General features: G+C 43.0%; 1 protein-coding gene across 10 annotated transcripts in view; it reads right to left on the bottom strand.

The window, feature by feature from the left end:
• MARCH8 (membrane-associated ring finger (C3HC4) 8, E3 ubiquitin protein ligase) overlaps positions 1–20,935 on the bottom strand; it is a 100,812-nt gene extending 79,877 nt beyond the window's left edge. For 8 of the 10 annotated variants that reach the window (XM_010563492.1, XM_010563495.1, XM_010563490.1 and 5 more), the window contains exon 1: positions 20,821–20,935. The gene's annotated coding sequence lies outside the window, so the exon portion shown is untranslated. Of the gene's footprint in view, positions 1–996; positions 1,034–20,820 lie in introns of those variants that run through there. The other 2 variants (XM_010563500.1, XM_010563491.1) reach the window with 2 other exon arrangements.
• Positions 20,936–21,120: the final 185 nt, after the last annotated feature.

Raw genomic sequence — 21,120 nt, 5'->3', positions numbered from 1 at the left:
CAGTGATAGACATAAATTAGCCAAAATTGGCAACACTAATCTGAAAGGCAGGCATAATTAGCCATACCTTTTATTAGATTAGCGAAGTTACATTAAATAAAAAGCTTTTTGAAACATGTAGGATCATGGAGTGTTTATTTGGAATGTAACCTGCCACAAATGAGATACAATCAATTGTGTTTAAGGAAAGGATTAGAGGGGAATTAACACAGCGGGGACTACACTAAATAGGGCAACTGGATGATGCACTGTTCTTCTGTTTCCATAACATATCAACTTTTTGTTTTTTGTTTTTGAATCTGTGAAAGCAGAAAACGGAGAACAGATAGATGCCCTATATATTATGTTAACAGTTTGGAAGCAGTATAGCCTAGCACTTGGTGCATACCCTTAACTTATATGGCACACATTTTTAATTGAATATTTAATTAATTGGAAGTTTTAAAGATAGGCCAAGCTTCCTAGGTTTTTGATTCTGCAAAAGATGCTGGTCTGGTTCTATTTCCATTAGACTCCACAGGAATACTGCAGTTGTGTAAAATGAAAACAGGACCAAATCCTTTGACTACTTTTGATTAGAAGGCAAAAAAAAAAAATTACATATCCCAAGGCAATTTATACAGGCATAGTTCAGTATCCTTTTTGCACTGAGGGGGAAAGAGTTATCAAAGGTCATAAAGCAAGTCAAGAGCAAAAATAAAAATGCAAGCAATGCCTGCTGCTTCCCAATCACACACTCCATTTGCTGGATGATGCTATCTGCCCATTAGAGCGCTCAGCCAAATTCAAAAGCCTTACTGACAAGCGGTCAGCTTTTATATTACTTCCATAGATACCAAGACAGTGCATCATGAAGCATGCCTGAAAACTTTGAAGGCAATGCCTCCATAACTTCTAGGCATTACTGATTTTAAAAATAAACCACATCCATATGCATAAACAAGCAACAACAAGGCCAATTCCTTACTGGAGGACAGAGGGAAACATGGGACTTACCAGCACTATTGAATCTCAGCATAAAGAGAAAACACAGAACCTCTCCAGGTCCTCCACACACCTGTTTAGCTGCATCCTCTAAAGGAGCCAAGCCAGAGGAGAGATAAATGTGGGCTGAGACAGGAATATCAAACTGCAATAAACAAAGCAGGAAGAGAAGGTATTTTCCCAAGAAAACATAAGGCAATGAAATCCAGAGAACGTTAAGCTTCAATGAAAATATGCCAGGTCATATGTTCTGTGCTACTGCCAGCGATAGCTGAGCCAAGGGGAAGGACATGGACCCTGCTCTGTGTCCCCCTCAAAAAGGGTTCTGCGCTTGCAGGCAAGGACACATTATTACCGTAAAGAGAACAAGGAAAATTATTAGAAAACAGTTAAATGCCTCTGATGATGAGAAACAAGTCAATCCAGTTTTTCTGCAGGTACTTCGAGGATAGCTTGTGTTAGAATTCTTTGAAAGAGCTCAAGCAGCAAATATAATCCAATTAGATATTCAAAGATGATGTGGAACAGCCCTCCTCTGGTAAAGCCTGGCAGACGCTCTCATAAAGCCTGTCTGTTCAAGGGAGGCTTAGAAAAAGCTCTAAACTTAACCCAGATGTCACACTGTAGCATCCCCAATCTGGAAGGTCTGTAACAACTCACACACTGAAAGCCTGTCCATATCAACCTGAAGCACGTTAACTCCACAGCGCTAATTAAAGGATAAAGTTACATGAATCAACGGACCATCTGCAGGACCAAGTAACAAACAGACAAGGATGCCAGAAAAGCAATGCCACTCAACACAAAGCAAGTTACGACGAGCTCCACAGGATGTTTTGCACAGCTGAAGTAACACCACGTGCTCCCTGATCCCGGGGTGAGGAGTACGGCACCTGCAAAGAGGGATCCAAGCTTCAAGCACATCAAACCAGGGGCCTGCCGAAAAGACCCCCAGTGAAGAAATGCTAAGGCAAGGGGACCGCTCCTAGGTACTCCCCTCTCTTCAGGATTCTAGTTAGATGTTCAGGCCATCCCACACACAAAGCAAGGGTTCCTCACTACTACAGCACCTCCACCCAACAGCTGAGTACACTCGCTGAGGAGCTGGCAGATAAGGGCTCAGCTTCCTCCTCTCTTGTGTGGTATTTGGTTCATAAACCAAATGCAAAGGAAGTCCCACAATCACCAGTGTAGATGCTGTTCTGTTCAGAGAGGAAGGACTTTCCAGCTCCTTGCCTGGAAAACTGAAGTAATCATGGGATGGCAGGATAGGGAGAGAGAGGGTACATGCACCAGCCACATCATCTGCCTGCAAAGGAAGAGGATTCCTGTTCTGTTGCCTCCACAGCTGTTCACATATCATTCATTGGAGTAAAATACTTACCTCTCTTAGCAGTTTGGCATTCAGCACACCATAATAAAACTTAAGCCTGTTCTCACAGCTGGACCCTTTAGAAATTTCTTTACTGATGCTGCCAACAGCCAATAAGCCGCAAATACAGACTACTGCTCTTGTCCAGGGAGGTTTCCTGCAAACCTCTCTGGGGCACATGGGAATGCCAGGACCGAGGACAGTCTGAAGCTCTACTGTTCCCCTTATCTATAGCCACATTGGTTCCTGCAAAATGGATTCCAGCCATACTGCCATTGCGGAGAGCCTTCAGAAACCAATACCATTTCAAAGATGTCAAAATCCTGGCCTCAGAGCCCACAGGAGATCTTAGCTCAGTGGAGCTAAGATTTCATGCATCCAGGTAGTGCAGTTTTGCTTTCTGCAGGGCAGGCAAAACAGTAACTAAAAATGCCAGCAGACACCTGGAACCACATCAGCTGGGTCATTACGTTGCTAGAACCATGAAGCTGCAGCAAGAACAGTCAGATTCAGAGGAAATGAGACAAAGTGTCTCTGAAGGTAGTTGAGAAGAAGAAAAAGGGAAGGAAAAGCATGCACATGACTTGGGCCTGGGGCATTTCCCTGAGCAGTACATCTCCTGCCAGGAACAGAAGCAGAAAATTAGGTTCCTCTGGGTTGTCAGCACTAAGTACATCAGAGGGGACAGCTGACAACAACAGGTAACCTCACTATAGCAGAAGCAGGCGGGAGACCACTTGAAACCCCACTTCCATCATCCACCCCGTCAGGACCTCAGTTTCCCAAGTGACAAAACAAGAACATAAGTCAGCCATGAGATGTACCTAACAGTCTGTAAAATTGCCGGACTGTTACAGTGAGAAGTGCCATTGGAAGAACCCAGGTGGAGAAAGCTATTTTGTAATCCCTCACCTGCCACCCACTGCAGCTTTTCTGCCCGTTACACATTCCAAAATAAAGGCTAAACTGCTCTTTGCTAACAATTCCCAGCTAGACTGGGGCAAGTAAGCACAAATCAGGGTTTCCTGTCTATGGTTTGGTATCTACTAGAACCTAAAAACACGCAATATGAACTGCAGATTTTACTAGGTCATTTACACTTCAGGAAGTCCACCATATTCCCTTGCTACATGGCAGACACTGGAGAACTTCAGCAGAAGCTCTGGAGCTCTAGCGGCACTGGCTACAGATGTATACAGGCCTTACTAAGAGAAAAGCATCCTGAGGATGTATGTAGGTAGGTACACATGCTTTGCATTACTCATAGGATGGGGAAAAAAATAGCAGTAAAATACATCAGGTTTTTTTTCTATTTAAAGTACAATAGGTATTCTGGATTATAAAAGAATCTGTCTTTATGTGTGTGTGAAAGATAAACCCTGGAACCTGTGGTAGAAGCAAGACGATAGTCACTAACAGAAGGGAATTGGAAGGATTTTCACTTGTGAGTCATTCCGGTCTGCCCCAAGGCTTCTTACACTTTTCTTCAACTCCCCTAGCCCCCATTAATGACAGTGAGCTGTATCACATAGGTCAATGGTCTGACAATCTGTTGCAGGGTGGGTGGGTTAAAAATAAAGCAACAGATTGCTGCTGTGCAGGTAATCCAGACACTGCAGCACTGTGCATTGCCATGACAATCCTGCCATGGAATGGACGCGGTCTGTGGACTTCAGGGGATCTACCAGCTGCAGGTTGGAAAGTGCTGCCCCAAGGCTTTGTGGATCACTGCCATGAACTCTGGTCTTCTGAAAATTCCCCTCTACGCAGCATGAAACGTGACCAACCCAAACAGGAATGGAAACCCTCTGAAGAAACCTCTGACTGCTGCTAGATGGTGTAACCTCTTCATCAGCTGGCTTACTTTCTCCTAGTGAGACTTGAAATAATCCATTAATGCAGATTTGGAATCTGTTTTTCTGCTGGAGGTCTTGATGTAAAATCTCAAAGCCCCATAAAAAAAATCCTTTGGTTTTGGTTTGTTGTTGTTCTGAAGGTAACAGAAGACATCACTCAGTGACCTTAGCAAATTCCTGTGTGCATCTTAACTTTCCTTACCTACCCTGACATTTCAGCTGGATATAGCTCATGCCTACTTTCTGTACACTACATTTTCCATATTTGCAAATATTTCCAATCCTATTAGCTTGTGTTGGCTCCAGTTTGAGCTTTTATTTATTTTATTTTGAGCTTGTCTGGAATCCTCCCCTACTAATGTAACTTACATAATCCTTTTCTAGAGATGACAGATGTGCATTTTCAAAAAGAGGATCCTGCATCTGCATTTCATTTTGTTTTACTGCAGCTTAATCAGTACTTTCTTAACAGCATTATTTAGGAGATGTTATCAAGCCTCATGCACTTCACATACCTTTGTTAACTTGACAAACAAATCTATTCAAGGGAGCTTAAGGGAGAGAAACTAACACTTCTTTCCCTGCAGTACCTTTCACATTTCAGGGCCAGTACAATGTTAGAAGTGAAAAGAACCCTTGTACTCAGACCAGGCAGATATAATTCTGGATTACTGCTATTTACAGCTACGCCTCTGCCCATATATCTTGCACTGTTTACTAGCTCAGCTGCAACTTCTCCCTTTATTATCTCAGTTCCTCCTTTCCTCCACCTGCTCATGTCCTAAAAATAATCAGCTTCAAGACCTAAAAACATTTTTCTTCTAGTAATTAAAAGATATAAATCATGTTATTATGTAGTTGAAATCAAAAGAAAGGCTTAGAAAGAGGACAAGAAATCCTTCTGCATATTTCCCATGTTCCCTTTGAAAGCTTCTCAATGTACAGGAATATATAGCTGTAGACTACACACAACGCATAGAGAAATAGAGGTATCTGCCAGCTCTGGATGTCTCCTCTCAAAATAAGAATATGATTGTTTTTACAAACATAATACAACTAGACAAGCAAGCTGTTAAACTACAGCATCAATCAATAATGGTCCCAGAGCTCTTAGCAAGCCCCTCCCTTGATTTCAATGGAAGCTGAGCGGGACCTGCACCTCCGAAAAACAGATTCCTTAAAATCTGTCCCCTTCAAATCAAATCAGCTGCTAAGTGCAGTTATGAACTAGCTTGGTAGCATTCAGAAGAAAACAAATGTCACTTCCCTCTGTTCTGACAACAAGTTATACAGTCATTACAGTCCCTTGAGAAAAAAAGAAATTACTTTTGACTGCATATGCTACTAATAGCAACTTACCTGCATCAGAAACATCAGTGATCATTCCTGATGTCCTGTGGAAAGAACAAAGCACCAGGTGCTCTCTACACACACATGGGCAGTAAGCTCCTGCTACAGAAGCAAAACTTCTTTAACTACATAAGTGGTCTTCTAGGTAAAACATGTTTTTAAATACTCCCCTTATATATTTGTTGACGAAACAGTCCACAGTACCATGAGCAATAATCCCTGGGGCAGTCTCTTAACTATAACAAGCAAAAAGAAACAGCGCTAAAGCAGAAGTTTCATTCTCTACTCTGGGAAGCCCTAATGGTGGGGGCCTGGGAGAGGTCAACAGCCAGGGCTGCTGTATCCTCAGCCAGTAAGTTGCTCTACTGAATTTCCAAATCCATTTGCATAAGGGGGTGCCACTAGATAATCACCATTTCACCTCACCTCTTCACATTAAACACATCGTCCTGCCCTGAGGTGCTTCTGAACAGAGCAGGTCTAGCACATGGATCACACCACGAGCTGTGAGTCTTTACAGCTTTGCTGCAAGAAGGATGTAGTATCACAGCATGTACGGGACTTGCCTTGTTATCACTCTTAGCCATGATCCCACCAACTTCCACAACAAGTAGAGACTGGCTTCCTGAGAAATTAATGCCCCTCTCCAGAAAAGGCATTCTTCCCTCTGATTTGGCACTGAAGCACAGCAAAAATTAGGCTGTCTTAATCACATGGCTCAAATGAGATTTTTCTTAAAGATATGGATGATGACTTGCTGCTTCATAATATTCATTGTCAGATAACAACATGCTACAGTACCATGCCTGTTGCTACAGTTTTTGAGAAAAGCTGGTTTTCCTTCTTCATTACTTGTCCAAAAGCATTGCATAGCAGTAACCTACATGGATTCCATCACAGTGTGCCCACTGGTGATGCAATGGTCAATGCATCTTTTCCTTACCCACAGAAATGGTTGTAGAGAGCAGCGGTGAGGTTTCATGCAATTTGAAATTCTTAAATTAAAGGAAAATAAAAAAGGTCAGATTACTGTGAACACAGGTTTAGGAATGGCCTACTAAGATTGCCACAGTTAGTCCCCTGCAACTGTAGATCACCCTGCAATCAGCGCAGAAAAGTCCACAGTATATCCACTGGATACAAAAAACACACCCCTCCCCCCTATTCCTGGGCAAAAGACAAAACCCACAAAATTATGATATGCCAGGGAAAGACAGCAAGTGATGTCAAGGAAAAGGCAACACCCCAGACCTCCAGAATAATAGCAAATCTATTGGGAAAAAAGCCCACGTGATCATTACGATTTGGCAAAGCACTCCATATGATGATCAACAGTTTTTAAAAGAAAGTGTTAATGGAGGTTATAATCAAATGGAAAGAGGGACATACTAATGCATGTACAGACCAGTAAGAGAAATCTGCATCAACATATAATTGCAGGCAAATTTCTAGTCTAGTACACAAGTCCACAAGATAAAATGCAACATCTATGGACGATTTATGATCACTTCCCATTCTCTACTATAATCCTTTTGGGGTCCATGAAACTCTAAATCGGTTCTGAAATCCAGCGAAAAATTGCTCCGTATTTTTATCTTAAAAATTAATAACGACAATTAAAAACAAATGCATAAATTTACATTGAAGACAACAAAAGCCTGTGTTTCTCAAACAGTGTAAATATTTACAAAGCAAGATATTGATGAAACAAAACAATCTCATCATTGTTCACTGAAGACACTGCTCACATTCTGTATTGTATACAGATAACAGCGATGCATTTTTAGGAAAATCTGTGCTACATCACTTATTTTCCATTACATCAGAGGCTAACAGTTGTAAAAGCTACTTAGGAACAACAGGCACCTAAGCAACATTCTTCACTATTGTTTAACTGCTACCAGGCAAAACATTCCTCTTAAGCCAGAGTAAAAAGAATATACTATTGACTAAATGATTCTGTGTTTCAACGAAGTACGAAATCATTCCTTCTTTGTCTCTGGGTGAATGAGAAATTTCCAAAGGAGTGCATGTAAGAATGTATTTCTTTTGAATGATTTACAAGTTAAATGCCAGGTAACTCTTTATTCATAGGTTTCAAGTTACAACATATCTTTGCTCTGGAAGTCTTAATAAAAATCTAGATTTCTGGATCATTATGACAAACCTTTAAACTCTTTCCGGATGAAACAGCTATAAACCACATTCTTTAGGACTTGCACAATGCAACTGGAGAGCCCAGTCTTCAAAACCCAGGGTCTTCAAAAGTTCAAGCGCAGAGTAAAAAGGGCAATGTACCAAGCATCCTGTACCCAATTCGTCCACAAACTTGCATGACATCACTAAGTTATGTTTTCAACCATAATTTCCCATGTTTTAAAGCAACCTGAACTTCTGATGCAAAACTAGCTACCAGAAGTCATTTGCTATCCCCTGAAGTTAAAAGTTTTAAATTTTAAATACATTTCAAATACAGGGGAATACTGTGAGTCATTAAAATTTAACAGATTTTGGGTGAGAGCTTTTTATTGGGAAGTATATTCAGGCACAGCACGTCTACTTTATGTTTTTTTGTTTCCATCTTTTTTCATGCTGATACCTTCTGTATACATTTGCCAATGTATTTGCCAAAGAACCCCCTCTCGAAAGGGCAACATGGAAAGGACCAGTACTGCGGTCCACAGCCCCATAGACATAAATGCCCATCTTTAACTTTATTTCAAATATCACCGATACAGAGGTGTGCTCACTGGCTGTGGTCCAGGAAAGCAAATCATTTAAGTTCTTCAGTTTAGTCATTTCTGTGAAATGGAAGGATACCAGTACTTCCACTTCCCCTCTCCAAGCAGTTTCAGCCGCACAGATAGCTTCTGTGGGGGTGGTATTGTTCCTTACCATGGCAATGTATGGTACCTGGTACAACCAAGAGCACAGACCGAAGTGCTACAGTAAGACAAGCAATAAGAGCAGTACACATCTGTTTCATTCCGTTCGTTTCACACCTGCATCCTCACCAAAAATTGCCAGATCTTGATTTCAGACAGTTGCTAGCCAGACAAACATGGTATTTCTCATCAATTTCAACATGAAAATTGTGCTATGAAGAGTTTAAGAACCTCTGTGTCACAGCATTATCATTAAAAAGTAAAGCTGTATAAAGCCTATAGACAGAGTCCAGGTCTGTGAACAGAATTAATTGCCCTCCAGTGCCAGAACAAGATGGCCTATTCCAGCTGCAACCTTATCAGGGGATATGTTGCACAGTTAAAAAGGCTACATGCACTCTTCTTACTGCAAGTGTCCCTGGTGTAGTTTAAAGGCCAGGTAACCAATTTCAGAGGGCTGACAAACAGCCTGGCTTCCCTCACCCTGGCTCCCCACACCAGCGCTGATACCAACAGGCACTGGCAGCAAAGCCTCAGTGCAGTTTCCCTTCATTAGGGTGTTATTTCACATGAGCATGCTGGCACACGTATGCTGGTTCTGCCCGTCCTCCCCTGACACAGTGCTCTGTGCCACCCGAAAAGAAGGGACTGGCATTACTGAACCCCACAGACAAGGCATTCCTTACCACAGTCTATAAAGGGCCATTCATCCCCACTGTACCTAAAATAGCCACTGGATGCGATCATCAGATGAATACACGACTGTGGATTCCTTTAAATCACTGCCTTCTTATATGGACAAGAAACCAGTGTCCAGTGGTTCCATCCTCATCCATTGTCCTCGTTCTCAGTTTGGTAATCGAGTTTTGACCCTTTCTGTCCCATCCGGTATTAGTCCCTTCGTTTCTACAAATATTTAGAAGTTTAGAGATTTTATAAGAAGTTTAGAGAAACAGCACAAAACCCCACCAGTCCATTCCTATGCACTTGCAAGATCTGTATGCAATCCTATTAAAAATCAAATCCATCACAGCTTTCTATTACCAGAACTGGAGCAGCATTTCTGAAGTTCGTTGTCATCCACTAGCTGCTCATTGCCAGTCAACCACAGCCAGCTGCAGAAGGCTGCTAATACAGAGCAAAGTATCCAGGTACAGAGAAATTGTGCCTGTTCATGAGAAACCCCAAGAATTCCACAGATCTGTTTCTTGCTGCTGGAGAAGAGGCTGACTTGCAGTGCTCTGTTGCCCCGCTGCTTAAATGACTTCTCGTTTCTCCTCCAGCAGATGCTTCAAGTGATCTTCAAGTGTCTAGTAAGGGTGAGAAGCTCAGGCCATTAGAGAGCAACATGCTGTCAAGACAAAAGATGGTTTAGAAGGAACCTGGTGATAACTTGGGCAATACGGTGGAATGGATTCTGGGATGCCATTACATATCGACAGGGCAAGTAAAAGAAGTTGATATGGGAAATTGTCCAAACAAGGAAAGGCTTAAAATAAAATTCAGGATCATGGCCACATCACTGATACCAATTGACATGTCACATTTTCAACCCAGGCACATTCAGAAGTGGCTTTTCTTTCTTCTCCCCTAACAGATGTTCTTTGCTTTAAATTAGTTTAGACAAGAGCCAGAGAGATGAGCCAAGTGTGCTAAATAAGGCCCATGCAATTCTGGTGCACATAAGCACTGCTGTAAAATCTGAAACATTTATGAAGACAAAACCTGGAAGGAACAGCAGTTTCTATCAGGTATCAGTTCAAACTGAAGACAAGAAGAAAAAAAATTTTTTTTTTTTAAAGATAAATCTCATCAGCCCTGGAGGAAAATGTACTGCTGGAAAGAGGGGAGCATTGAACCTGTTGAGGCCACATCAGAATTTTGCATGAACTGCATTCAGAGCTGCAGTGAGATAAACCCACCCAACCCCACCCTACTCTCCTTCCTATTTTCCAGGACCCATACCTGCTGACCATGTGGTTTCCTTCTCTAAGTAGTTACAACTACAATAATATTGAGGGATGTTTGCTCTTCCAAAGAGGAGATAAAAAAATTCCTACAGACAAATAATTGGATTTGTCTGCTGAATTAGGCTAATGCAGAGATAAGGACGTAATTCTTCATTAACCATTTTTACATGGCAAATGCAAGATTTTTTTTTTTTAATTGAAAAAAGAAAACTACTCCCTATTCCAAATGCAACAGATGTTAGAAAATCAAGACAAAATCTCCTCAGTTTTCTGCTCACTTAAAACAGTTGTCATGTTCCTCTCCAGAGACAGTCCCATCTTTGGCACAGGCTCCCACACATGGGTTGTACAGCAGCATCAAGATGGTCATAAAGTATTTAAAGACGAAGGATATGAATTCTGCTGGTTTTGAAGTGACAGGAATCCACAAGTGACCAAAACACTGCTGCTTTCTGCTTGAAGGACCCAATCATTCCCTTCAGTCTCTGGGTGCTAGAGGAAACAGCACTGTGCCTAGGAACAGGCAGAGACCCCTCTGTGTCACAAGTGACTTGGTGCCTGACACAATCCTTCTTCATTAGCCTTGCTCTCTCTGAGGCATAAAGCCTTGATCCTGGAGGAACCTAAACTTCTTGTTTTATAGGGACACATGCTATTCAGTGGATGGTATTACCTGGCGATGGCAAAAGCTCCCACTACCATCCTCTGTCGAAGAAGTAATTTGGTACAATCCCACATCACCTACATTTCTTGCAGAGTTAACAGAAGTTTCACAGCTCAGCAAGGCCAGCTGATCTCTCACTGCCCCATTACAGAGGACAGTAACCGTCTAACTTAGAAACTAAACCAAAAAGAGGCTAAAAAGTATTCAGACCCCAATCTTTAGGAATGTTAAATATCTCAGCTGAAAAGGCTCCCTCTTCCTTGTTGTGCTGCTTCTACAGCAGAGCCAGGCAGCTGTCTTAACAATGCTCAACCAATGCTACCTAACAGCTTCAAGCAGGAAACAACATAACACACATATAAATGTTTGTTTGTGTGCTCATGGAATGTTTTTTTTGGGGTGGGCATGTTTTTTTTAAAGAAAAAAGAAGATTCTCTAGGAAGAAGATGCCCACCATGGAGGGCATCTTCTCTGCCTGAAAAAAAAGCATTGCTTGCAAAACTGCACCCTACGGCATTTAGCTGGGGCAAAGACTCAACATGAATCCAGTGCAAAGTCGGTACCATCATCCTTACAGCACCTGGTCTTCCCCCAAAATTCCCTTCCCAAACACTGACACTGCCCAGACTTTCCTGACTGGCAAAACAGAGATATCACTTCAGTCTCTGATCTTGTCCTATCTGCAGGTTATGAATTAGAATACTTCTCTAATTAGAGATCAACTGTGGAATTAGAAGGTGGATTATTTTTAGCAATATCTGACTGAGACGGACCCGCAGTCAGTTGTAAGTCACTGCTTTTTCTAAGACTATATTTTACACACCAACTTCCAATGCAACATTTAGTATCTCTTCAAAAGCTATAATCTATCAGTCATCTTTGCAGGGAAGAGAGGAAAAAGGAAGCAGCTATCATACAGCCAAGAAGAGACTTCTTAAGATCTTCAGGTTTCTCACTCAAAGCCTAGAAAGAATGGCAAGGGAAGACGAAGAAGTCTGGAAAGGCACAGCCGCCTTCACACACCACTGGTGAAGACACTTACAAGCTCAAGTAACCCATCCCTCTGACAGCTGTCATGTTGGAGTGGCATCTTTTATAGGAGTCGTAGAAGGCCCAGCGACAGCACACTGTATGACTTAGCCTGCCAGTGATTTTCTTCTTTTTTGGCACATTCCAATAAAGGAAGAAGAAAAGGCCCACGGAAGAAAGGCTCAGCTCAGAAACTTGTGAACTCTCCTTGACTTGCAGGGCTTGCTGGAGACTGAGAATAAATAGCATCTCAGAAAAGCAGGTCTGTTTTATAGTATGTCCATGTTATGGGCCTCGGTGGGATGCGCTGTATACAGTCAAGCTGCTTTCCACTCCCCATCCCCTGCTGACAAGAATTACTTTCAGACTTGAAACCCAACAGTTTTGTCATCTTATTAAATTCCCTGCTCCTGGCTCAGAGGTCTCTCATATGCATTAGTTAGATTACATCAACCACGAAGACCTGTCCATGAGCCACAGTGGATACAGCTCAAAGGAGGCCAAGTCTGAGGGCTGTCTGAGTTTCTCCTCCCTTATTCACAGAAGCAGCAATGCAAACTGTGTGACAAAGCATAAGTATATGCTTTGTGGGGTCATATGGAAAGGGAGATAACACCAAAGCACCAAGATGCAACTGGCAAACATACCCTCCCTGAGCAGAGCATCCACCCTGAAGCAGAACCTTCCCTGCAGCTTCCTCCCACAACCCCTGCACCAGGCACGGCCAGTAAAGACAGGCTAAGCCAAACCCATGCAGCTCTTACAAACCAGAGAGCCTAAATACAGCAGCTATGGAGCACTTGAAAAGGCAGCTGACAAGCAGCCAACCAGTACGCTAACCAGCAGGATGCCTGCAGGGCATCACAGCCCTACTGAGTCTGTGCAAATCACCTGTAATACCGCACAGTGAGAACACGCCACCTGAGAAAACCTCCCAGTGGGCATTCAAAGATGGATAAGACAGATTGAACACATGTCCCAGCCGACACGTAGAGCTCAAGTACACAGAGAAAGCAAACAACCATAACAAATGTCTAACAGACACAATGGAAGATCACAGCCAAGAATAAAATGCAAGATGTATCTAATTCACTTTCTATATAAGGAACTGATCCTGACTCAGCTTCCTTGCTCTCAAGTAGCTGGACAACACAATGCTATGCTTGCTTCTTGCCAGGGTATCACTAACAAAGGAAAGTGAGTGAGAAATCTTATCTTGAATGAAACATGTTCAACAGCAACTGAGCTGGGATCCTTGCCTTGTGGTCAGAGAAGTTGATATCAGCACCACTAGTGAATAAAAGTCTAGGCCTGGGTAGCTACAAGCGCCTCAGGGTCCCGAAAACACCAAATGCTTACCATGGGAGACTCCGATCCTGGGAAGAAGAAAACCACCAAAAGACTACAAAGTATACATCAGACTTACCCTGCTGCATTTGGCATGTAGGTATGTAGAGGAGATGCTTCCACACTTCACTATGTGCATCTCAGATGCAGCCTTACTGAGCAGGGGTAAAAAGCAAGGAGCACTTAGGCAACACTGGTACAAGGCACAGGGCTCTGGCAGGGTCATCTCCTGCTCCTTTGAACATACAACTTTGAAGCTGCAGTTCTAGTCTATCACTTGCACATTACCTTGCTAGAAACAAAGCCACACATTTCATTTAAGAAAGTAATCAGATGGATCAGGAAAGGTCAAAGAGGAATAATTTTGAACCTCTTGCCATTTGGAAAATACAACAGAGTTGCAAATCCCACCTTCTCAGTGGTTTGTCTGGAAAACATCACAGTGCAGTTCTCCTGCAGTCCCAGGAAGACACAGAAAAAGAATCTCATCTCTAAAAGGCCTTGGGAGCTGCAGAGCTCTGCAGGTGCACCAGAGCAGGACTCTTTCTCACACACCTGTCAAAGCATGTAGCAGCTTGTACAGAACAACATGGAGACCTTCCAAACCTTGCAACTTTGTGATGAAAGCAACTTGGGAATATTTCTGCAATATTTGAAAGACTTAACTCTAGCGGTCTCAGTCAGAAGTTATCCTCCCCTGTCAGGTCTGACCCTATGATGAAGGGTACAAAATAGCTGAACATCGCTGTCACAAGAATCACAGAAACAAAATACACATCTCATGCAAAGGAACTGCTAAAAGGCCATATATAGAGTTTTCATGCCCAAAAGCAATGAGATATTTCAAGGCTACAGTGTTAACACACTGCATAAGAACACTGATGCATTTAGAAGGCTGAAATTTGATCTCATTTTTATTGGCTTCTGCTTTGTTATTCCAAGAGCAAAGATAAAATCCCCTTCCATCTTTTAATCAAAGATGCTACTCTTTTTTGTTAACTCCCAAGATCAAGCCAGCCTGACAAGACTCCTGTAATTTTATCAGGGAATCTCTCCTCCTTCCACCCCCTCATGTTATCAAACATCAATTTTGTGAAGAGTCTGCTGCACCGTGCCACCTCTAATTTAGTAACAATACTTAACCTTTTCCCTGAGGCTCTCAGAAGGCTTTGCAATGGAAGAAGGCCATCCCATAGGCAGAAGGATTACCACAGTCTGATTTCCCACAGTTTGGTAACCTGTGGTTGCAGGCTTCATAAGGACCACTCACCCACGTGAACTATCTTGTGTCTAAAAAAGTGCTATCTCCACAGGCTTCAGCTCAGGGTGAGGCTGCAGCTCTAGGTCATGACATTGGAATTTACATTCCCTTCTTCCTGTGACGACTCAAGTTCCAGCAAATGCTTTACATTTAGCCAACAGGTTCAGAAGTTACTTGCAGCGTGATTGTGTAAGCCCACTTCCCCTTGGAAAGCAGGCTAAAAAATATTTTTTTTAAAAAATGTAAGAACCTTACAAAAAAAATTATGCAGATGACAACTGAGTTGCAGGAAACTAAGGTACACAGAGATGAAGTAGCTTAAACCAGAAAATACAGGCCAGAAGCAGGAACAAGACTCAGATTTCCTGTCTCTCACAACAAACCTTAGCTGCAGGTGAACTTCCTCTTCTTTTTCGAGCTAAGCAGATTTTTTTTTTTTTTTCTCTTTGCAACAAGACAGCATTTAGTTCAGCATGCATTTATGCTGTTTGGTATAAGAAAACCCTCTCATCTAGAGATCATTTGCAATGTCAAAGAGCAGCAGCTCCTCTGCAAGTCTTCAGTCTACTTGTTTGTTACATATGATAAGCATGCACGTATACACACACATTTTATAGAAGCAGGTTCAATGTAAATGGTTGGTCAAGGATTGTGCTAGAAAAAAAAAACGTGACAACTGTCCTTTCTAGTCCTGGCACTTCCAGTTCAGATTTGGCAGGCAAGCTCTAGGATGAAAATGACCCTGAAAGCTATGATGACAATAATCACATTTAAACGGACAACATTTTGGATGCAGAACTACAAGGGAAACTCACTTCATTTACCAGAAAGGAATGAAAAAACAAAGCCTACTGTTAACTTCAGAAAGAGCCAGACTGCTCCCATGTGTATTTTCCCCTCTGTCATCACCTACAGTAAACTATCACCTAGTGCTCTTCACATTGTTCTGGTTTGTCGGACTTCACCAGGCTTATTAAGAACAGAAAAGCCACTGCCAACTTTCACTTTCTATCTACTGTAGCAGAGTTCATCATGCTGTTAAGTGCAAGTCCCTTAAGAGTGGTTTGCTGAAGGAGGCCATGGGAAACAGGTGAGAAGGGGACAAAACCACACTCAGATAGGGCAAGAGGAGGCATTTGCAAGAATTTCTTGCTATAATGTGGCAGAGCCCTATATTGCATCACTCCCCGTATTTCAATCCATCAGACTTCCCATAAATATATATATATACACACAGAAAAAAAAAATATATATACACACACAGAAATATGCCACATTTTCCCATTAGCCTTCCTCTTCTGACTGATGCATTTGTAGTTACAAGAGATTATAACAAGGATTGTAGTGAATCACCCTCAATAGCACACTGCGCTTTTACAACTAGAAATAGAGGGATCAGAGAGATTAATCCTCTGTCCTGGATGACATGAGGAGCCAGTGACAGTGAAAGCAAATATAAATAGGCAGAGAAGGCTCTTTGTCTTGCTACATCCCCCTTTGGTTTCGAAGGAGGCTCTTCCAACAAGAGATGCCTTAAGAGGTCATTAGGAATGAAATTAAACAAAGGCATCCCTCTTTTGTAAGTGCTGCAGTAACTGGGAGAGCAGGAGCTCCCACTAATAATCCCCATGACATCACCTTCCCTCTCCCAGGAAGGTAAAGGCCAGGCTCAGCCCCACTGCTAAAAGAAGCACTTAAGGTAGCAAGATTTGACCAAATACTTCCTCAGTATTTAATTGGTGCTATAGCGCAGGTTGTACACAGCAAGTCTGTTGCTTCCTGTTCAGTTACTACTACTCAAATGATCCTCTACAGGCAAAATTCACCCAAAAGTCATGTCTAGAAGTCAGTAATCTTTGGGGCTAGGTGTCACGGCAATATATGGACCCCCACTGCTGTCCCTGTGCAAATTCTTGTGTAACAAGAAAGCAGAACTTTGGCGACAAGAACAAGAGCACATCCACCCCTCCTGAAGCTGCACCAATGGCACAGAGTTATTAGCAGCAAGTCAGTCTGAGTGACAAATTATTCTGGTCATTAGAATCAGCAGATCAGACCCAGGGGAAGCCTATCTGTTTATTAAGAAGTGGGGCTTTTTTCCTACAGATGCTCGTCCTTGCAGGCTCAGTACACACAATAAAGAGGAACTGAAAGGCTTTTTAAAAATAAAGTACATTTGAGAGGAAGGGAGTCACCATGGATTCGTAAGCTTTTTTAAAAATTAGCAACTTTGTGTTTAACCTTGTGCCCATTTTTTTTTTCCTTTTTCTTCTTCTTTTTTGGTTTGTCACTCTAGAACCTTTTATCTTTCTTTTCTTCCCCTCTGAATCAAAGGGTGAGTTGGATAAGACAAAGAGAAATGTTTCTCATCCTGTGTCCAAGGACATGACAGAAGTAAAGCTACCTGCTCAGGGAAGAACAGCTGGGAATATCTTTATTGCTTGTAATGAACCTCTTATCCCCAATGGTGTGTAAATACATGATCTTACTAAAGCCGCAGCCAAACTGAGGGACAAACTCACCCTTAGTGGTTTTCAGTCACCTGTTAAATGACATTCCTAAATTCAATGCCTGTTTTTCCAAGGAGAAACTCTGGCACAGTTGCTCATGACCAGCCTCACCTGCAGATTGGACTGGTGACGTGTATTCTGTCCTCCTGATGCCTTTTGAAAGACACACAGAAGCTTTAATGGGCAGACATTAAGGCGTACCTGACTGATACATAGGATTTACCTTCCCCAAAATGTACAATATTTATATTCTATATTGATTCTGGCCACACATTCTGCAAGGTTTACAACTGGGATCCTTAAACGAGTCTCCAGGGATAAAGTCCTCATCTACTAGTTGACTTGATTTCATCAAACTATGGAAAATCTCAACCACAGTTTCTAGAATCTTTCAGTATTTTCCACCTGTTAGACATACACCTGGCATCAAAATTTCCTACACTGTTTTCAGTCAAGTTCAATCAACTATGACATTCTGCCTAGTCTCTGGTTAAATTCAAGATGTGCTACCAAGCTCCCCTACTTGCCTGCAGGTATCAAAGGTGACCTTGAGAGAGGCACCAAACCCAATAACCAGCAGGGTACATAATAAAGGCCAGCCTTCCCCCTGGTCCCTGGGGAAAGAAATTGCAAGCACTAGAAACTGCTGATGGTTGAGATACTCTTGCTGTTTGTGAACTGTCTGGTGATGAGTTACATTTAAGAATAATACAGCTCTTAAAGTGTATCTTTAATTGCAAAAAGACTGTGCTTCCAAGGGCTCTTGTCCATTTACCTACCTCAGAACCAATACACATGATGTAATCTGTTATTTGGCTTTTTAATGCTTCACATGAATGTGGTTAGATACCTTGACAAAAGACCCACAAAAATATTGTGGGAAGCAGTGAAAAGGAATCTGTTTTGGAAATGATGAGTTCTTTGGACAAGTGTTTTTTTCAGTAAAAGCCAGACAACAGAACTAGTAAAACTGGCCCTAACTTAGTGAAGAGGGTTTCAAGGACATGGAGCTGTGAAACTTCACAACGAACAAAGCCCACCCAGCAAGTTTAATGCCAGCTCTGCTATGCCAAAGCAACCAAAGCAAGCTGCCACCAGATCTTTGCAGTCAACACACAAGTCAACAAAGCAGGAGTCACATTAAACCCTGCACGAGTTCTGTCTCACTATGGAAATTAATACAGCGAATTAGATGTGTGGGTTACGTGGTTCACTCAGTTCCTGCAGCAGCTAGCACTAGATGCTCCAGAGAAAGAACTGCAGCAGGCAGTAACTGCGTAGCTTGTTCCTCAGGAAGATTTCCCCTCTAATACCTTATGTCCTAGAGGTGAAGTTTTTCCCAGATGTGAAGTTTTCCATTCTTTATAGCCTTCTACAGCTTTACTATTCACTATTTGTCTGCCACATGCAAACACAGTCCAAGCACAATGACATCCAGGGTTCCTGCAAGCTCCTTCTTTCAAAGCCTGTTCATTTTTTAAAGTAGCCCAGCTACAGCCTCTTACAGAATACTAGTTAGACACTTCTACAGGATCGAGAGTTCCTTATATTTTCGGGGGAGGGAAGAAGGAAGGACCAGAGCAAAACAAAATAAAAAGTAAAAATAAATAAATTAATAGGACACTCCGTTCCTGTTTTCATTTTTCCTGGCAAATGGCCATGCTCACTCTATTCTTCACCATTTCTGAAGCTAGCTATCAGTCAGTCACATTAGGCCTGACTGCTTCTGAGGTGTATGGCAAGGAAGACCCATAGCAGGAGACTCTTTTCTTAGGCAGCAGAGTCAATTCAGGACTTGTAAGAACCACCTACTGCTCCTTACTTCAGCAGCATTACTACTGGGAGCTGCCACACTCCTACAGTGATCTGCCTCCCACCAATACAGTGTTTGGAAGAGCAGTAAGGAAATCAGGCTGACAAAAGAAGAGACTTCAGTACGTTGCCCAAAGTCCATGTGACAGCCTCAGTAGCTTGGAAGATTGAGTCCTTTCACCCTTGAACATGGGAGAGTTTCTTGTCCAAAAGGTTAGACTTAAAATAACAGAAGTTTAAAAAAAAAAACCAACCAAACCCAAAAAACACCTCATCCTGAAAATATAGAAAGTTCATCCAGTGTGTTGAATTAATGTACCCTCATAACACTTAAGACTGAGCAAAAGCAGCCAGGGAACAGATGGATTTTCTAGCACTGGAATCATAACTGCCTCACCTGGACACCTCCACCAATTCTGGCCACATATCCATACACCAAGGCATGAAAAAGGTTGCAGCCTTTCTTCTAATGTGACACCTCAAAACAGAAAATTGCTTCTTTCAACTAATTTACCTCTATAAGCAAAACTGCTGACTAGGGCTGGCTGAAAGCCAAATTAAAAAACCAAACCAAACCAACAACAAAAAAACCCCAACACCACCGCAACAAAAAAATTCACAATTCACTAAATATTTGAGTTCATAAAGCCACATGAAGTCCCCAGCAAAGAGACGGTTGTTCAGACTTCAGTAGTCCTATCAGTTTCAGCAACCATAGCAGGATCAAATCCTGGGGAATGTCTGCCTCACTTTCTGCAAGCAGCTACAGGGTTGCTCAGGGGAGTCTGGCACCAAACAGTTCGGGCCACAGCTGAGAAGCTGCCAACACCCCTCAGCAGGTATTATCCTGGGTGCTGGAGCATACCCTCGAGCCAGGACCCTCGACGTTTCCAGCAATCCTGGTCCAGAGGCAGACTTCGCAGAATGCTGCATCAGTTGAAATTCATCAGCATTGATAGGTTTCAAAGAAAACATCTTAAGTTTGGTAAATAAGCATTTTTCAAAGCAAACTTCTTTCCTCTGAAGATTTTTGACTAGAGCTGTTACTGGATCAACCTCAGCCTCATCTGACACTACTCCAGAACTAATTTCAGCAGCAAAAGTTCATAGCGAGTGCTGCTGCTTCAGCTGAAGTGTTATTATCAGACCAGCTCTCCTCTTCCACCCCCACCTTCCTTCCAAGATCTTTTTCCACCTCCACTTAAGTTCTACCTAAATTGTCCCTTCTATATTTATGCTGCTGGGTTATTTCACAAATTCACTATGCTTAGAAGTATACAAGACCTTTGCCAATAGCAGAGCCTGAGCTGCAGGCCCTCTTGCACCGCAGTTTGACACAAACTGATTTTGCATTGGCATGCTATAATTCTAGCTTTGCTTGCACTTCCAGCGTACTAAAAGAGGAAAAGTTAAAGTGTTAACAGTTCAGAACAACCTGAGCATTACTCTCTCTGCCAACTAGCTCCAGGAAGCATGAAGGAATGCAGACTATTTCTCAGTCTGCCGTGAAAACTTCACGACTCATTACGAACACGTTGTGACCGGCACATCTTGCGTGCAGTTTTCTCTCTGGTGTATCTTCGTTCCACATCGCTAACTGAAAGCAAATTCGGGTCCTCCTCCTCCAAACCGGAGACCTAGTGCAAACACAGTGCCTCTCCCACCCACCTGATCCGCTCTCGGTGTCTCCTAAGCGATACTAATACTCCCAGCGCCAAGGCGCACACGGACGAGCCAAGGCTGAGCAGACAAAGGCGACGGAGGTGGGAAAGCCTCTTACCGGCGACTTAGGTGCCGCGTCCTCAGCTCCGACAGAGGAACAGCCCTCAACTCTCCGAGCGGAGCCTCCGCACCGGCCAACGACGGGAGGCTCCGCCGCAGCCCCCGCCCCACGGGCCGGCGGAGGCGACCCCCGCGCCGCGCCGCGCTCCCTCCTGCGCCGGCCGACACGCCACGCCACGGCGGCCGGTCCCACGGGAGGCAGCCGCGGGCCACGGCCACGCCGCCCCCGCACAGCTGCCTGTTGCTCGCTGCCGGCACCGACCGGCTTCCAGGAGGCGCCTCACCTGCGGGCGGGCGG

This window comes from Haliaeetus leucocephalus, unplaced genomic scaffold (assembly GCF_000737465.1).
Source record: "Haliaeetus leucocephalus isolate CR32 unplaced genomic scaffold, Haliaeetus_leucocephalus-4.0 Scaffold168, whole genome shotgun sequence".
NCBI classification, from domain to species: Eukaryota; Metazoa; Chordata; class Aves; order Accipitriformes; family Accipitridae; genus Haliaeetus; species Haliaeetus leucocephalus.
This window is presented reverse-complemented; position numbering and strand designations above follow the sequence as displayed.